General features: G+C 42.4%; 1 long non-coding RNA gene across 2 annotated transcripts in view; it reads left to right on the forward strand.

The window, feature by feature from the left end:
• LOC134911880 (uncharacterized) overlaps positions 1 to 18701 on the forward strand; it is a 209725-nt gene that overhangs the window by 27233 nt on the left and 163791 nt on the right. For both annotated transcript variants that reach the window (XR_010176930.1, XR_010176929.1), the window contains exon 2: positions 9589 to 9663. This is a non-coding gene — a long non-coding RNA (uncharacterized LOC134911880). The remainder of the gene's footprint in view (positions 1 to 9588; positions 9664 to 18701) is intronic.

The following is an 18701-nucleotide window of genomic DNA, read 5'->3' on the forward strand; positions in this document are numbered from 1 at the left end:
TTTTTTAGACATACCCTTCACACTGCTGAAGGTGTTTACTAGACAGTGATTTAGGGGTCAATTTACTAAAGCCTTGGATGGAGAAAAAGTGGACAGAGATAAAGTACAAACCAATCAGCTCCTGTCATTTTTCAAACACAGCCTGTAACATGGCAGCAGCTGATTGGCTGGTACTTTATCTCCGTCCACGGCTTAGTAAATAGACACCATAGTTACTGGTATCACTAGCTAGAGGCCATTTTCTCCATTTTATACAAAGGATTTGCAAACTCTGGGTTTGATAATTTCACAGCAGAAAACATTTTATCACCTTAGTCTTGCAGCAGCTGTAGTCAGATTATCTATCTATCTATCTATCTATCTATCTATCTATCTATCTATCTATCTATCTATCTATCTATCTATCTATCTATCTATCTATTCACTGTATATAGCTACAAGAAATTATGTCAAAGATCTGTGAATAAAACATAAAAGAACTGACAATGCTTGTGAGCTCTTTTTCCAGAGAGGTATATGTAGGAAGTTGGAACCCAAAATTGCACCTGGGTAGCAGGGTATGAGGACATCGGAATGCACCCAGGTATCAATGGCCAAGATTTGACACCAGATCCAGGGACCGCAGGATATGCCATTGATATATAGAGGTAGATATATATACTGTTTTTCTGTGTAAATACGGTAACTGCAAGCACTATTTGCTGCAGTTACCACACCTCCCGATGTATGATTGAGGATTTGGTTGTTTTTTTCGTCTATGGGCCTCTCCCCTTTTTGCCGTCACCACCCTCTAGCTGGCGGCGGGACTTACCAATGTATTAAGGGCTTTTTCGGATCTCTGCTTCAGCGCCTGCAGTCTTCGACTTCGCCGTTGTTTTCCATGCGGTGCAGCTCCCAAGTGTCTTTTTTTTCTGCCGACGGCCATGTTTGTTTGTGATATTTTGAATAAAGTTAATTGTAACCCGCCACCTCGGCAGACATCCACGGCGTCACAGGACAGAGAACGCACATGCTCACTACTACAGGCGCGGAGGACTGTGGGAAGGGGGTCTCGTGTGCCTGCGCAGACCCGCACCGACAGACGCAAGGACACAGGAGCACACTTTACCAGCGGGCCAACATAGCGCAGCGGTAAGAGACCTCGCCAGGGGGACATACATTCAAGTGAAGTGCGGGAGCAAATCGCCGGTAAAAAACAGCAATATGCCCCAGCACCCATAATGCACCAAAAAGAAAAATTGATACATCTACCAGACAGAGGAGTACATTTACTAAGCAGTGATAAGAGCGGAGAAGTGAGCCAGTGGAGATGTGCCCATGGCAACCAATCAGCACTGAAGTAACATCTATAATTTGCATACTATAAAATTATACAGAGCTGCTGATTGGTTGATGGGGAAATTTCTCCACTGGCTCACTTCTCCGCTCTTATCACTGCTTAGTAAATGTTCTCCTATGTCATAGAAACTCTGAACTGATATTTCCTACAGCCTGCAAATATCATACTGAAGTTCTTTCCATCCTCTGAAGGGTTCCGATCTTTTAATGGCCAGTTAATGTCAACTCAACTTTATGCATAGTTCCTGCTCTGCATATGGCTGACCTGTTGTGATCCGACACAGAATGCACCGGCACGGGCCTATATTACAGACAGCAGCCCTCTGATGTGCTAGGGAAAGCTTGCAGTGAGTGATTCATTCACAAAATCTGAAACAGGAGTAAGGGAATCCACTGAAGGAGACCTCAGTTCACCACGTGCCGGTCAATGGAAAAATGATGCCTGTAATTGTATAAATTCAGAACAGTCAAACCTGCCAATGATCCGATGTATAAACTTAAAGGGGAAAAAAAAAACAAAGCAGATGAGAGAATTAAACAACTGACAAGAACTTTGATAGGGGAGAGGGGAAAAAATAACAAATTTAATTGCAACTGGCTTTTTATGTGATACATATGGAGAGATTCATATTTCGATATTTTCACATTTTGGTTCTTTTTCCGTCCTTGGACTACAACCCTCATCTTAGCGAGTGTAGATCCGGAGGAGAGAAGCCAATCTCCGCACATTAACTGCGCTACTGCCAATAGTTCACAATTTGGCAACTCTGTTCCTGAATCTTTCATTACTGGTTCAAACGAATACGTTGTTTAAAAAGATACATTCAGAGTATAAAAACTTAATGCACGTGTTTTAAATTTGATATTTCGATATTTTGTTTTTCAAAGAATTTGATATTCACAAACTGCATTTTAAAAAAACAGAGTTCTGAATTTTTTTTTATTTTTTTGTTTTGTAAACTGATATTTAACTCATCCCTGTCAGGTCAGATATATCAGTGCTGAAGCGCAGTGCAATTTGTCTACCACATTCTCTTGAAGGCGAATACCCATTTCATAGGGGTGTAGTATGTGTTGCCGGAGGTCAGGATCCTGGCGACCAGCATACCGGCGCCAGAATCCCGACCGCCAGCATACCGACAGCTGGGCAAGCGCAAATGAGGACCTTGTGGGCTCGCTGCGCTCACCACGCTGCGGGCACGGTTGCGCCCGCTATCTATTCTCCCTCCAGGGGGGTCGTGGACCCCCAAGAGGGAGAAAAGGTGTCGGTATGCCGGCGGTCGAGATTCCGGCGCTGTATGCTGGTCGTCGGGCGCCCGCCCGCCGGCAACTTGAAGACCACCCATTTCATAGTTCCCAAAACTGCCCCATGGATAATAACTAGATTTGGTGCTCCCTGACAATACACATTGGTAGAAAGGGAAATTACACTTTAACGTCCAACAGGACCAAAGCAGGGCGAAACGACACCCTCTGCCGGCCCGGCCCTTGAAACATGTGACCTCATGACATTACGGGCCGGGGGTATGGTTCTGCAGCGGCTCTAAAGGCTGGTACCAGGGCTGCAATCAGGGGGGGGCTGCAGGGACTGGAGTCCCAGGCCCTTATAGAGATGAGGGCCCTACCCTGGAACCTATTGCTAATACCTGAAGAGCTGAACCAGGTTGTGCAACAACAGTGGGCTGATGCACAGCGAGGACTTCTCAAAACAAACCTTCCCTGTACATCAGCTCTCTGTGAATTGTTCCTGCAGGTCCGCAATGCTCCACTTATATGTAACGTTACAATGTGTGACATCACATAGGGGTTGAGCGGTGCTGCAAAATATTTTTTTTGTGGGGGTCCCCTCTTTATTTTGCCTGTCCCGGGCCCCAAAATGGCAGACCTGGTTGGTACATTGACAGTGCTGCCCCCTGGCCCTGCTTCTCGGTGGTGGCACCACTTGCCCACCCCTAATTATGACCCTAATGTCCAATCTACTTCCAGTTTAGGGCCCATTCCTTCATTAATTTAAACTTTTATCTTTTTAAAAAATACTGCTGAGATTATCCGGAGAGTCTAGAAATGTCCGGACTTTCTTTATGAAATGTCATTTTTGTGTGTTTGCATAAAGCGGACCATTAATATGGCAGCAATCAGCTGTAGAAAATGACATTACCAGGCACAATGTCATCATTTTTTGTTGAAGGCTTGTCCATGCCTGTCCATTGCTGTTGAGGTTCCAGCTATACTCTTCCCTGCATGCATAGATGTGGAGCATACACAGTCATGTCTGGTTTGGAACCTTACAGCAATTGTGGCATCAGCAGGGGTCCATGCTGGTTTTGTGTGCATCTGTGGAGCCCATACCACTATACCATCTCCTACTAATTATTAATACAGTGGTGGTAGCACTGTCATTGCCAGTGATAACGCCCATTAAAATGAAAAGCGACTCAACTGTCCATCTTGTCTGTCTAAAACCAGGTCCCGTGGCCTCCTCCATCTCTCTTTCCTGCCATGACAGTTAATATGTTTGATATATGTTGCATCATAATTGTGCACAGGGCAGAAGGGAGGGGTTTGTGAGCTGTGCCATCCCCCTTTGGGCAGCACCATTGTTGCCCCAGAGCCTTGTTTCTGGAACAACACCCTGCCGGGGGGGGGGGGGGGAGGGGGGGAGGTGTCCCTGAGTTCCACCATCTGTAATGGTAGTTCCATCTCCTCCACGGCCTTGCACAGTGACTCCAACATAAAAATATGCCCCACTACCCTTGCCAATAGATGATGTGATTGGCACTAGTGTCACTGACGAGCTGCAGCTACCTCCCCCTTCCTCAGGTCCTGGCCTCTCTATGGTCCTCTGCCTGTGGCCCACCCCTACTGGTAATCACATAAGCTGTGTCTGTAGGGCGGCATTCATCCCCTCCTTAGGCCTCAGTGTCTTCCTTTTCTGGCACGGTGTATGTAATGTCATGTCATCACCGCTGCTGAAGTGAAGAAGAGCCATGAAGAGGAGCAGGCTCTGTGCATGCTGAAGACAAGTTGAGAGGGGGCTGGAGGGACACAGAGAGGCAGGAAATCTGCTGGAAGGACATAGGGCAGGGAGCTGCTGGAGGGACACAGGGCAGGGAGCTGCTGGAGTGACAGAGGCAGAGATGTGTATAAAGGGCACTGCTGTGGTCATTATCTGTATAAGCACCACTTATGTGGGCATTATGTGTAAGGGGCACTACTATTGTGGGCATTATGTGTAAGGGGCACTGCTACTGTGGGCATTGTGTACAAGGGACACTACTGAGTGATGTAATGTGAATAAGGGACACTAATGTTTGATGTAATGTGAATAAGGGCCACGTCTATGTGGTGTTATATGAATCAGGGCACTCTGTGAGGTGTAATGTGAATAAGGTTGTTCTACTGTGTGGCGGTATTTTAATTAGGGGTACTCTAGTGGGACAACACCCATCTTTGTGATACCACACCCCTTTTTTTGCAACTAGGGGGGTGCCTAAACCCTAGCACTGGTCCTGGCTCCGCCTAATGGAAGGGGGGGGGGATAGGTGGTGGGGGTAATGAGCTCCACCAACTCTCCAGGACCACTTTAAGCCCTGCACCCTGCCATCAGTAGTGCTACTGGAGTGCTGCTTGGATCATCCACAGGACACCCTGGGTATACACCCAGCAGACAGGACGGCAAAGTGCAGGGCACTGAGGGAGCATCAGCACTCACCTTCAAATAAAAATAGGGGTGCCAGTGGTTGCCCAGTGGGACATTTGTCCCCCTCAGCAGTGCTGCAAAAAGGGACAATGTCGCCCTTAGCTGCTGACCAGGCCAGGACCCTGGGTTGGTGTGGCCGGGCTGCTTCGGGGCATCATTATTGTAACACTTTTAGTACCTAAACTGCTTTTCACTAATGTAGCACTTTTTAACCCCCTTATTACTACTTTTCATCTACGTAACACTTTTAGTACTGAGCTGCTACTTCTTATTAATGTAACATCTTTCAACACTTGAAGTGCTACTTCTCATTAGTGTGATGCCTTGGGGTGGTTGGGTTGTGCTGGCCCTGTGGTCTGGACTTGACCTTTGTGAATGTTAGGGACCCACCTGATGAGGTCTCCTGCCCGTGTTAGGTGTGCCCATCTTTGCTGGCCAATAATTATGTTAAGAACCTCAATTTTACTCCATGTTAAATTGTGATCCGGTCTGAAGATCGACAGTGTCTAGGTCGACAATGTTGTGGTCGACCACTATTGGTCGACAGTCACTAGGTCGACATGTGTTCAAGGTCAGCAGGGTTTCTATGTCGACATGTTCTAGGTTGACAGGTCAAAAGGTCAACATGAGTTTTTTACATTTTTTTTCCTTTTTTTGAACTTTTTCATACTTAACGATCCACGCGGACTACGATTGGGAATAGTAACCTGCCTGAAGCATGGCGAGCGAAGCAAGCCATGCGAGGGGACACGGTGCACTAATTGGGCTTCCCGGTCACTGTACAGAGAAAACAACACCAAAAAAACATGAAAAACTCATGTCAACCTTTTGACCTGTCGACCTAGAACATGTTGACCTAGAAACCCTGTCGACCTAATGACTGTCGACCTAGTGACTGCCGACCTATAGTGGTCGACCCAAACATTGTCGACCTAGACACTGTCGATCCAATGATCCACACCCGTTAATTTTCAGGGTTTATTACCATTGTTCTGATAACCAGCGTTCTTAGTGCTTAGAGTGTGCACCAGCATTTTCTCTTTTTCCTGCCCCACCAATAATATTACTAAAAATACATATTTGATGTTTAAACCTCTTACAAAACATTTCTACGATCGCGTCCCCCCACAGCCGCTGCAGCTGGAGACGTGACTGTGATTCTGGGAATGATGTGATTTTTTCCATTTTGTTACAGATGCAGTGCTCACATTTTGCAGGCTACGCGTAATGTCTTGGCGTTTGCCCAACAGATTTGATTGATTGGAATAAACATTCTATTAAACAATATAGTGGACCCACTTGTGCTAATCTTGTAAACCAGACCTGCATACGCGTACCTCGAAATAAAATCCTGATTCTGCTTTTGCAATAAATAGTGCCAGGTCACTATGGGATAATGGAAAATTAAACAATAGCTGTTTATGATGGATGCACCGCAGGCTTCTCTGCCACGGGCCAGGGCACTAAGAAACTTTTTGAGACACTATGTTGCAAAGATAGACATAAATACAAAGCTATTTTCATACTTTGACATATTTTGGGCACCGTGTAGAGCTGGCGGTACTTCTGCTGTGTTTGTGTATAATATGGATTTATGTCCTGCAGCTACGCACAGTAAAATATGCTTTTGTCCAATACCTGAACTCAGATTTAGGGGTCTATCTACTAAGCCTTGGAGAGAGATAAAGTGGACGGAGATAAAGGGGATTATTTATCAACGACTGATAAAACTTGTGCATGAGAAAACTTGTTGCGTATGATGAATGGTGCTACAGTCAAACATCTCACAGCTGTCATTATTTCAAACACATCACAGTTAGGAGCTGTAGAAAGAAAATGTATACCAGCGCTGGCTGAACCAATTAATTTGTATTAAGTAAAATAATAAGGATGGTTTGCTCTATGTAAAAAGTTAACAATTTATTAACATATGACATGTAAACAAATCTAGAAAGAAGGAATTCCTGTTGCCACCAAGTGGCGATAAAACTTGATAATGTCTTATCTTGATAAAATTTCATGGATTTCACATTCTCCTATATTGAAATTGTCCATTCCTAAAGGCTAGGACACCCTCTCCTTGTGCATTCACTGTAATGGGTAAATAATTACCAGATCCCCACGTTGGTAAGCATCAGCGTTGGAACAAGTCCGTTTTTGCAGCTGTAGGGGTAGATTAAACCGGTTTGGTGATTGAGTCCAGTGATGGGAGGGAAGTCCAAGGTATGCCGAAGGATGTCAAAGGCTTTGCGGGCCAGTTGGAGAGTGAAGTCCAGATGAATGAAGAAAGCTCAACGCGTTTCACTGGTATAATCCAGCTTCCTCAGGAGCATAAGTTCCATATGTATGGGGTACTCTATTTATACCCTTCCTAATAAATTGATAAGCACCACCTGTTTGGGTCAATATTAATACTTAAAGGCAAACCATCCAAAATAACAATGTAAAAAACTAACAGTACAAAACACAATCTTAGTGTCTATTTATATAATATATTTTTATTTAAAAACGAGTGTTATTACTCTATTTAAACAAAGGAAATATAAGATAGTGCCGATCATGTGACGTGCCTCGTCACATGATCGGAAAAAGAGGCAGTCCCATTGGTCAATAGATGTAACTTAGTGGTCACGTGGTCTCAGACACATGACCGTATTCTTAAAACACCTTCCTCTAAACGTACAATCTCACTCCTAAGAGGGACCTCGGTGGTCTTCCGTCCCATAGGTCGACTTACACCACCTGACGGGTCACCCACATGACGTGACGTGCGTCGTCACCTCGTTCGTCACGTGAGCGCATTCTTTACACCGTGAGCTACCCTTCAAAGTGAGGACCCGGAAATCTAAAGGGTCTTCTAATGGAATACTAGACCCGCCCCGGGCTTCCCTCATAGCAGTCTCCGTATTCCATAGTTGTCATAGAGACCCGTTCGACAGGGCTAACTTATTAAGCCTCTATTAGGGTTTTTACAGGTTGAGATTGTACTGTGTTATCGGAAATGTGTTTTTTTATCAATATAAAAGACAGTGTTGCATAAAATTAAGGTAAATAAACATTAAGAATTCATCAATTATCAGATTCATTTCTATTTTTAGACAGATATAGGTATACTTTTCTTTTTCTTACTCCTATATATAACATTATAAATCCCCACGGAGTTAGATATTTTAACTACCATTTTAACCAGATAAGACTAGGCTCATGAATAAGTTCAAATAACCCAGTCTATAATCTACATATAATTATCCATAGATGTTACTCCAGTTTGTACAAAGTAGTATATATTGTTATTATTCCTTAATTATTCTCATTTCGATTTATTCATTTGTATAGAAAACTGTGTATCTGCATGCATCCTCTAAAAGAGGTCTCCATCATTTCCAGTTAATCTACCAAATGCCCCAAAAAAGGGGGGGGGGGAAACATACAATATATAACACTCCTAATATTAGTAATGTTAACATATATATAAATAATAATACTAGAATTAAAATACATATGTCACCATATTGGAAGAATTCCATATACCCCTAGATGACAGAGTTCAATTCAATGGCTTCGTTTAGTCCATCTGGATGTAACAAATTATATTTAAGCATCCAGAAGACTTCCCTACGGCATAGTTGATTGAACCTGTCACCTCCTCTATCTGTTGGTATGATGTGTTCAAGGCAAATGATGGAAAGACAGGCTGGATTACTTTGATGTTTCTCTAAATAATGTCGTGAAACACTATGTGTCTCCAGTTTACGTATTATGTTTCGGCGATGTTCCATGAAACGTGTGTGTATCGCTCTCGTAGTCCTGCCTACATAGTTCAGGCCACACCCGCAGGTTAATACATATATCACGAATTTAGAAACACAATTCATGAAAGATTTAAGGGTATATTTCTCAGAAGAGCCTGGAATAGAAATGTGTGTGATCTTACGTTCCATATGGTGACACATAGTGCATCTACTTTTCCCACATCTATGAAATCCTACTGGTTTGGTGGTTAGCCAATTAGAACCATCTCCTTCTCCTTTCATTAATACAGATCTAAAATGGCTGGGTGCCAGGATGGTTTTAAGGGCCCTATTCTTCTTGTATATAATATGTGGTTTATTGGGTAGTAGACTTCCCAAGACACTATCTTGTTTTAGTATCTTATAATTCCTGCTGACAATAGTTTTAATTTCATTGGCGCATCTGTTGTATTTGCAGATAAACGCCACCTCTCTTTCTTTTGTATCTTGTCGGACAATTTTATTTTTATTTTTAGACGGAATGAGTAAGTCTTGTCTGTCCATGTCTAGGACCTCCCTTAGAGCCTTATCAAGAATATATTGTGGATATTCCCTATTTTTAAAGGAATCTATAAGTTGGTTGGCCTGTGTTTTAAAGATGTCTATATTCGAATAATTATGTCTAAGCCGCATTAATTGTCCCTTGGGAATATTATTCTTCCAGGGGGCATAATGGGCACTTCTATAATGTAAATACGAGTTGGTATTAACTGATTTAATAAAATTTGATGTAATATTTTTATTTTCTTTGATTTCAAGGGTCACACCCAGGAAGTCGACACGGTCCCTATTGTAAGTGAAGGTAAAATTAAGATTGTGCACGTTGGATTGAAGGTGAGTAACAAAGGAGGTAGCTGAGAGAAGGTCCCCATCCCAAATAATAAATAAATCATCTATGTACCGCCCATAGAAAACCAGGTTCGCCTCCCAGTCAGCGCACCACATGCGGGCGTCATCAAAGTCCCCCATGTAGAGGTTCGCATAACTGGGGGCGAACCTGGTTCCCATGGTGGTACCTGTGAGTTGTAAATAATATTTGTGATTAAAAAATAAAATAATTATGTGTAAGAATAAAGGAAATACATTGTATAAGGAAAGATTGATGCTGTTCGTCAAGGACCTGTGTCCTTGTAACAAATCTGTAATAACTTTGATACCAGTGGTGTGAGGTATATTTGTATAAAGTGCCTGAACGTCCAGTGTCAGGAAAGCATATGTCTCCTTCCACTGGATATGTTGAATTTTGTTCAGAAAATCTTTAGTATCTCTTAAATGAGACTTTAATAACGGTACATGTGGTTGAAGAAAAGTATCAATATAAAATGAAAGATTTGATGTAAGTGAATTGATACCAGAAATAATTGGGCGTCCCGGTGGTGCAGTGAGGGACTTGTGAATTTTGGGGAGAAAGTAAAATGTGGGGGTAGTGGGGAATTGTGGTAATAGGAACCGTGATTCGTCCCTGGATATGACCCCCTTGTTCAAACCTGACTCCAATAATATTTTGAGTTCCTGGATAAATCTGGAAGTAGGGTCCTGAGTAAGGACACTATAAAATTTAGTATTCTCTAGTTGGTTGGTGGCCTCATTCAGGTAGTATGACCTATTCATCACCACCAACCCTCCGCCCTTGTCGGCTTCCTTGATGATTATGGATGTGTCTTGTGTAAGTTCTTTGATGGCTCTTCTTTCTAGTCTGGTGAGATTCGAGGTATATTTAGAGTTGTCGTTATTCTGTCCAACTAATCTTTTGAAGTCATCCAATGTTACTTTATAGAAAGATTCTATGCAACTACTTTTGAATGAGATAGGAAAAAATTCCGACTTACATTTGAATTTGGGCCCTTCTCTCTGTATGTCATATAACTTTTCTTTTGTTCTGGGTAGGTCTTCCTGTATATGGTTCTCATCCCAAAGTTCTTCAAGTGTTGCCAACATAAGGTGGTCTGAACTATCCAATACTATGGGTAGAGAATCATAATTTTTTGCCAAGAGATTTTTCTTTGCGAAATACCTCTTCCTGCAAAGGGTACGAATGAACCTGTTTAGTTCAACATACAGTTCAAAGATATTGGGGCCACTAGATGGAGAGAATTTTAGGCCTTTTTCTAATAATGAAAGTTCAGACTTGGACAGTGTTCTGTCCGACAGATTAAAAACACTTGATTTGGATGTGGAGGGGTCGACATTCAAATCCTTCTTGGATTTTTGTGTCCTGTGTCTTCCTCCTCTACATCCTCTAAGCTTAGATCTCTGCCTCTTTTTGGGGTAATTTTCTGTTCGGTGTCCAGTGTCCACCTTGAATTGGTTTTCGGACGTGCCCCTAAAAAATTAGCCTTCTGTTCAAAAGGTTCATTATCTCTAGAGGTGTATTTACCAAAACTTTTATTGTAGTTTTGTCTATTCCTATTTGATCTGTAGGAGTTGAATCTGTTTGGGGAATCTGTATCACTATCTCTATAATCTGTCAGGGGTTGAAATCTGTTAGAATGTGCAAAGTCTCTATAACCTGGAGATTGATGATCTCGTTTCTGTGTCATGTATGTGCCAGGATCTTGGTATCTAGTTTCTTTGGGATGGATATTTTTATCCATATGACTTTGTTTGTGTTTGAATGTACGGACAGTGTTATTCTCATAATCAGCCAAATCACGTTTGAATTTTTTTGTTTCATTTCCATCAGGCCCTGTTCAAACTTAATGACCTTTTCATTAACAACTCTGTCTTTCCTTTCAAATACTTCATCATCTCTAGATTTTTCCATTGTCTTTTTTAGTTCCTCGATCTCTTTTTCAATCGAGGAAACCTTACTATTTCTGTATCTGATAATCAATTTAATCAATTCTAAAGAACAGTTGTCTAGTAATTGATCCCATTCTTTTTGGTAATTAGCGTCATCCTGAAATATTGACGGTTTAAAGAGCCGAAGGCCCCTAGGGATCATTTTCTTAGTTACATATTGCTGTAAGTTAACACTGTCCAGCCAATTTCTAGATTCTGCTTTTAATAGACTTTCTAGTTTATAGAAGTCTCTCGTTATATCAGGTTTATCAGATACAGATTTTTTAACATTAAAATCACCCAAATTGGACTAGTAGGACTGCCTTCTATCATTACGTTCCTTGGCATTGGAAAAACAGCTCATGGTTCGCAGCACTTGCCGACCAAAACTTTAAACTTTGTATGTTTTCCCCCCTTTTTTTGGGCTTTTGGTAGATTAACTGGAAATGATGGAGACCTCTTTTAGAGGATGCATGCAGATACACAGTTTTCTATACAAATGAATAAATCGAAATGAGAATAACTAAGGAATAATAACAATATATACTACTTTGTACAAACTGGAGTAACATCTATGGATAATTATATGTAGATTATAGACTGGGTTATTTGAACTTATTCATGAGCCTAGTCTTATCTGGTTATAATGGTAGTTAAAATATCTAACTCCGTGGGGATTTATAATGTTATATATAGGAGTAAGAAAAAGAAAAGTATACATATATCTGTCTAAAAATAGAAATGAATCTGATAATTGATGAATTCTTAATGTTTATTTACCTTAATTTTATGCAACACTGTCTTTTATATTGATAAAAAAACACATTTCCGATAACACAGTACAATCTCAACCTGTAAAAACCCTAATAGAGGCTTAATAAGTTAGCCCTGTCGAACGGGTCTCTATGACAACTATGGAATACGGAGACTGCTATGAGGGAAGCCCGGGGCGGGTCTAGTATTCCATTAGAAGACCCTTTAGATTTCCGGGTCCTCACTTTGAAGGGTAGCTCACGGTGTAAAGAATGCGCTCACGTGACGAACGAGGTGACGACGCACGTCACGTCACGTGGGTGACCCGTCAGGTGGTGTAAGTCGACCTATGGGACGGAAGACCACCGAGGTCCCTCTTAGGAGTGAGATTGTACGTTTAGAGGAAGGTGTTTTAAGAATACGGTCATGTGTCTGAGACCACGTGACCACTAAGTTACATCTATTGACCAATGGGACTGCCTCTTTTTCCGATCATGTGACGAGGCACGTCACATGATCGGCACTATCTTATATTTCCTTTGTTTAAATAGAGTAATAACACTCGTTTTTAAATAAAAATATATTATATAAATAGACACTAAGATTGTGTTTTGTACTGTTAGTTTTTTACATTGTTATTTTGGATGGTTTGCCTTTAAGTATTAATATTGACCCAAACAGGTGGTGCTTATCAATTTATTAGGAAGGGTATAAATAGAGTACCCCATACATATGGAACTTATGCTCCTGAGGAAGCTGGATTATACCAGTGAAACGCGTTGAGCTTTCTTCATTCATCTGGACTTCACTCTCCAACTGGCCCGCAAAGCCTTTGACATCCTTCGGCATACCTTGGACTTCCCTCCCATCACTGGACTCAATCACCAAACCGGTTTAATCTACCCCTACAGCTGCAAAAACGGACTTGTTCCAACGCTGATGCTTACCAACGTGGGGATCTGGTAATTATTTACCCATTACAGTGAATGCACAAGGAGAGGGTGTCCTAGCCTTTAGGAATGGACAATTTCAATATAGGAGAATGTGAAATCCATGAAATTTTATCAAGATAAGACATTATCAAGTTTTATCGCCACTTGGTGGCAACAGGAATTCCTTCTTTCTAGATTTGTTTACATGTGATATGTTAATAAATTGTTACCTTTTTACATAGAGCAAACCATCCTTATTATTTTACTTAATACAAATTAATTGGTTCAGCCAGCGCTGGTATACATTTTCTTTCTACTGTTTAGTTTTGAGGAACTGACCTTCCTCTTACCTGCTGCTGTTGGTCGCGCACCTGCATATTTATTATTTGCACTTTACAGTTAGGAGCTGAATGGCTGGAGCCAATTATTGTCAACGTCTCATGCGCAATGAGTTTTATAATTGACAAGGGCCCTCATTCCGAGTTGTTCGCTCGCAAGCTGCTTTTAGCAGCTTTGCACACGCTAAGCCGCCGCCTACTGGGAGTGAATCTTAGCTTATCAAAATTGCGACCGAAAGATTTGCAATATTGCGAAAAGACTTCTCTGAGGTTACTTTCGGTCAACCGCTGACCGCAAAGTTCCCACCATTGGTTACAATGGAGCGCATAGGCGCTACATTGTAACACTGCCGGGTGCTGCCTGTCATACAGTACAGGAGCACACAGCCAATCAGGAGGGTGCCACAATGTGGCGCTCCCTGATTGGCTGATGGAACCCTCTTAGACATAAGTCAGAGGGGGTTCCTGGCACTGGGGGAAAGGGGTCCCATGTGAAAACATGGGGCCCCTTTCAGTTCAAGGTCGGGTCTCCGTTTTTTTATTTTTACAAGTACGTGGATTACAAATGGATTTCACGAGGAGCCTTCTACACTGGATTTGGTGAGTATAATTTTTTCAACAGGTACACCATGGATTCTACATGGAGAAGAGGACCGACCTGCGTGGGTGCATAGGTAAGTATGTATGTATGTTGGTGTGGATGTATGTATTAAAGTTTTACTGTCAAGGTGTGTGTGTAATGTCTTTATTGGGGTATTTTTTTAGTAGTAGTACTACAGTTACCAGCGGGCCCGGTTTTCCGCCGCATGCTGGTACTTGTGGTTCTCCAAGTACCAGCTTGCGGGGGAGGCTTGCTGGGACTTGTAGTACTGCTACTAAAAACAATATTCAACTCTTTTAACAAAGGCTATCAGCCCCCCATCCGCAGCCCTTGGATGGGGGGGACAGCCTCGGGCTTCACCCATGGCCCTTGGGTGGCTGGAGGGGGCGGACCCCTTGATTGAAGGGGTTCCCACTCCTCCAGGGTACCCCGGCAAGGGGTGACTAGTTGGGTATTTAATGCCACGGCCACAGGGCACTGTATAAAAGTGACCCCCGGCTGTGGCATTATCTGTCCAGCTAGTGGAGCCCGGTGCTGGTTTCAAAAATACGGGGGACTCCTGCGCTTTTTGTCCCCCGTATTTTTGGAACCAGGCGCAGAGCCCGGTGCTGGTTGTTTAAATATGGGGGAACCCCTGTCAATTTTTTCCCCATATTTTTTCAACCAGGACCGGCTCAAAGAGCCCGAGGCTGGTTTGGCTTAGGAGGGGGGACCCCACGCAATTTTTTTTCTGAAAATGAACACTTTGCCACCCCTTCCCAATGATAAGCATGCACGGATCTCATGGATCCGTGCATGCCTATCCAATCACGGTAAATAAAAGCAGGTCTGTTTTATTTTAGCACTTTATTACAATTTGTATTTTTTCACGGCAGTGTTTGGTTATTTTGTGATTTGCACTTTTTAGTAAATTACCGAGTTCTACCAATTTGCAGGTGTATTTGACCGATGGTGTATTCATTCGTATTTCTAAAATTGGACTTCCAAAAAAATACGAATGCCCTCATCACTGCCGAGATTTTACCTTAGTAAATTCCCGAGATGACACTTTGAAGAAAAAACGGCATCTCGGTCAAAATCGGGACCTTAGTAAATATACCCCCTTGTCTTTAATGGCTTCTTACTGGTCCTTCCAAAGAACTTGGGGGTAAATTTACTAAGGTGGGAGATTTTTAGAACTGGTGATGTTGCCCATGGCAACCAATCAGATTCTACTTACCATTTATCTAGCTGCTTCTAGCAGATAATAGATATAATCTGATTGGTTGCTATGGGCAACATCACCGATTCTAAAAATCTCCCACCTTAGTAAATTTACCCCATGGTGTCTACAAAATGCACAAATCCCACTGTCCCCCAGCAGCTAATCACGGGTGGTTTCCTGCAACAATCATTATTTATTAGCTTGCAAATTTTCTGATCATATAGCAGTGGGTGGTGATCAGTTAACATCATTTTGTATCTGAAGTTTTTCTTTATTGCCGTTGGGCTATGACAGGCCAGGAACAAGTAGGATCTTCTCTCTGAGAGGTTTGGCAATGTTTAGTTCAAGTGACAGGTTAACCGCTAATAACTCAGACACTATCCTCTGCTGACTGGAAATAGGTTGGTTAAGTACTTATATCTGAAATCTATATATAAATAAAGAGCAAATACCATTGACTCATCACAAAATCTCCTGAACCATAAGGCTGGACTTCCTTGCCAGTGGCAGTTGCAGAGCAGTCAATTATTCAAATTTGGTATTGCCAGGTCATGCATTCTTTAGAGCCCCCAGCTGGGTGGGCTGTCTTAATTCTCCTCTGTGTGGGGGGAATTCCCAATAATCATCTCACAACTTTAAACCCCTTTGCGGGTGGAATTTTGAAAAATCCCTTCTTAGTGGGTGCCTACGTCACAAAAGGGAGCTACTGTCCAAATTTCAAGTTCCTGGTCCTAATGGTTCAGGAGATTTTGTGATGAGTCTGTTGTATTTGCCTTTTATTTATATATATATATATATATATATATATATATGAGATAAGGGGGGGGAGAGATATATAGCGACCACTGTATCAATAAATATTTTCAGGCGCCCACAGTGATAAAATCTAATTTAATATTGAACACAAAGATGCATTAAAACATACATAAAAAATGGGACACCGTATTAGTGATCTATTTCTATATAATATTAATTGTGAAATATTGCGTGAGTGTGTATGCAGTGAGTTAATGTTTCTGCAGTGAGACGAGTGGAGTGATGTGAGGTGTGGTGGGGAGGGGTGGGGGGACGGGGGGGGGGAGTCACACCCCTCCCACTTAACAATATGGCTATAAATAGCTGTGCCATTCTCATTCTGTCCCTACCCCTTGAAGAAGTCTTATCAGACGCAACGCATTGGGTGACCTGTACCTACCTCACTCCAAAGATAAGGAAAATTTGATTTTAAATATTTTAAATATTTTTATTGTAGTTCTTAATTAATTTAGTGCTTTTAGTCCAGCTGTGTATTTATTGTTGTCCCATTTTTTATGTATGTTTTTATGCATCTTTGTGTTCAATATTAAATTAGATTTTATCACTGTGGGCGCCTGAAAATATTTATTGATATAGTGGTCGCTATATATCTCTCTCCCCCCTTATCTCACACAATTGTATCTCAGGGTTCACCACCCCTGGTTTATTGAGGGACTAAGCTGACGCCCCATTACTAGCACTAGGGGAGTATCATTTAGGGCAGCCTGTTCAATTACATATCTGTTTTATATCACATGTGGCGCAGTATTAATCTCTGTTTTTACGCATATATATATATATATATATAGAGAGAGAGAGAGAGAGAGAGAGAGAGAGAGAGAGAGAGAGAGTAGGACAAAGGTCTGGGTATAGTTTAGTCAAATAAAATTTACTTGACAATCATCTACTTATTTTATCTCTTTAGGTAAAATGACCCTGGGTCTTAGTGATTGTGTTTGTTACACTAGGACCACAGGGATGTTAGATTGTCACTCTAGGGATAACATATGTCAGAGGCTCCCAAATGCAGTCCTTGGGTGAGGTACTAATTAAATCACCTGTGCACAAGCATGAATATGCTTAAAACCAGGGCAGTGGGGGTGCCTTGAGGACCATGTTTGGGAACCACTGCCATATTTATTTGTTACCTCAGCTCCTTGGGCATAACTACAAAATGCCTAGCTTAGCCATTTCCCAACCCCCATGACCCGAGCCCTCCGCCATATACAACCCATGGCACATGTCTAGTGGCCCCAGTCTTACAAGCCTGGGGCTGGTTTTCACTAAGGCAGGGACACCATGCTAGTCTTAGCACCGGCTGTCTGCTCTAGGACTGGGTAAGGATCTGTGGAGGGAGGAAAGAGCCCCATATTTTAAATAGTGATGAGCGGGTTCGGTTCATCGGAATCCGAACCCCCCCCGAACTTCACCCATTTTACACGGTTCTGAGGCCGATTCGAATCTTCCCGCCTTGCTCGGTTAACCAGAGCGCGCCCGAATGTCATCATCCCGCTGTCGGATTCTCGCGAGATTTGGATTCTATGTAGGAGGCCGCGCGTCGCCGCCATTTTTCACTCGTGCATTGGAAATGATAGTGAGAGGACGTGGCTGGCGTCCTCTCAGATTTATTCAGGTGGCTGCAAATATCTGTGCTCACTGCTTTATTGTGGGGACTGGAGACCACCAGTATTATATAGAAGGAGTACAGTGCAGAGTTTTGCTGACCAGTGACCTCCAGTATTATACGTTCTTTGCCTGAAAAACGCTCCATATCTGTGCTCAGTGTGCTGCATATTTCTGTGCTCACACTGCTTAATTGTGGGGACTGGGGACCACCAGTATTATATAGGAGGAGTACAGTGCAGAGTTTTGCTGACCAGTGACCAGTGACCACCAGTATTATACGTTCTCTGCCTGAAAAACGCTCCATATCTGTGCTCAGTGTGCTGCATATATCTGTGCTCACACTGCTTTATTGTGGGGACTGGGGACCACCAGTATTATATAGGAGGAGTACAGTGCAGAGTTTTGCTGACCAGTGACTACCAGTATTATACGTTCTCTGCCTAAAAAACGCTCCATATCTGTGCTGCATTGTAGTATATAGTAGGAGTACAGTGCATAATTTTGCTGACCACCAGTATATAATATATAGCAGTACGGTACAGAAGGCCACTGCTCTACCTACCTCTGTGTCGTCAATTATACTATCCATCCATACCTGTGGTGCATTTCAGTTTTGCACAGTTTGCTGACCACCAGTATATAATATATAGCAGTATGGTACAGAAGGCCACTGCTCTACCTACCTCTGTGTCGTCAATTATACCATCCATCCATACCTATGGTGCATTTCAGTTTTGCACAGTTTGCTGACCACCAGTATATAATATATAGCAATACGGTACAGAAGGCCACTGCTCTACCTACCTCTGTGTCATCAAGTATACTATCCATCCATACTTGTG

Source organism: Pseudophryne corroboree, chromosome 4 (assembly GCF_028390025.1).
Source record: "Pseudophryne corroboree isolate aPseCor3 chromosome 4, aPseCor3.hap2, whole genome shotgun sequence".
NCBI lineage: Eukaryota > Metazoa > Chordata > Amphibia > Anura > Myobatrachidae > Pseudophryne > Pseudophryne corroboree.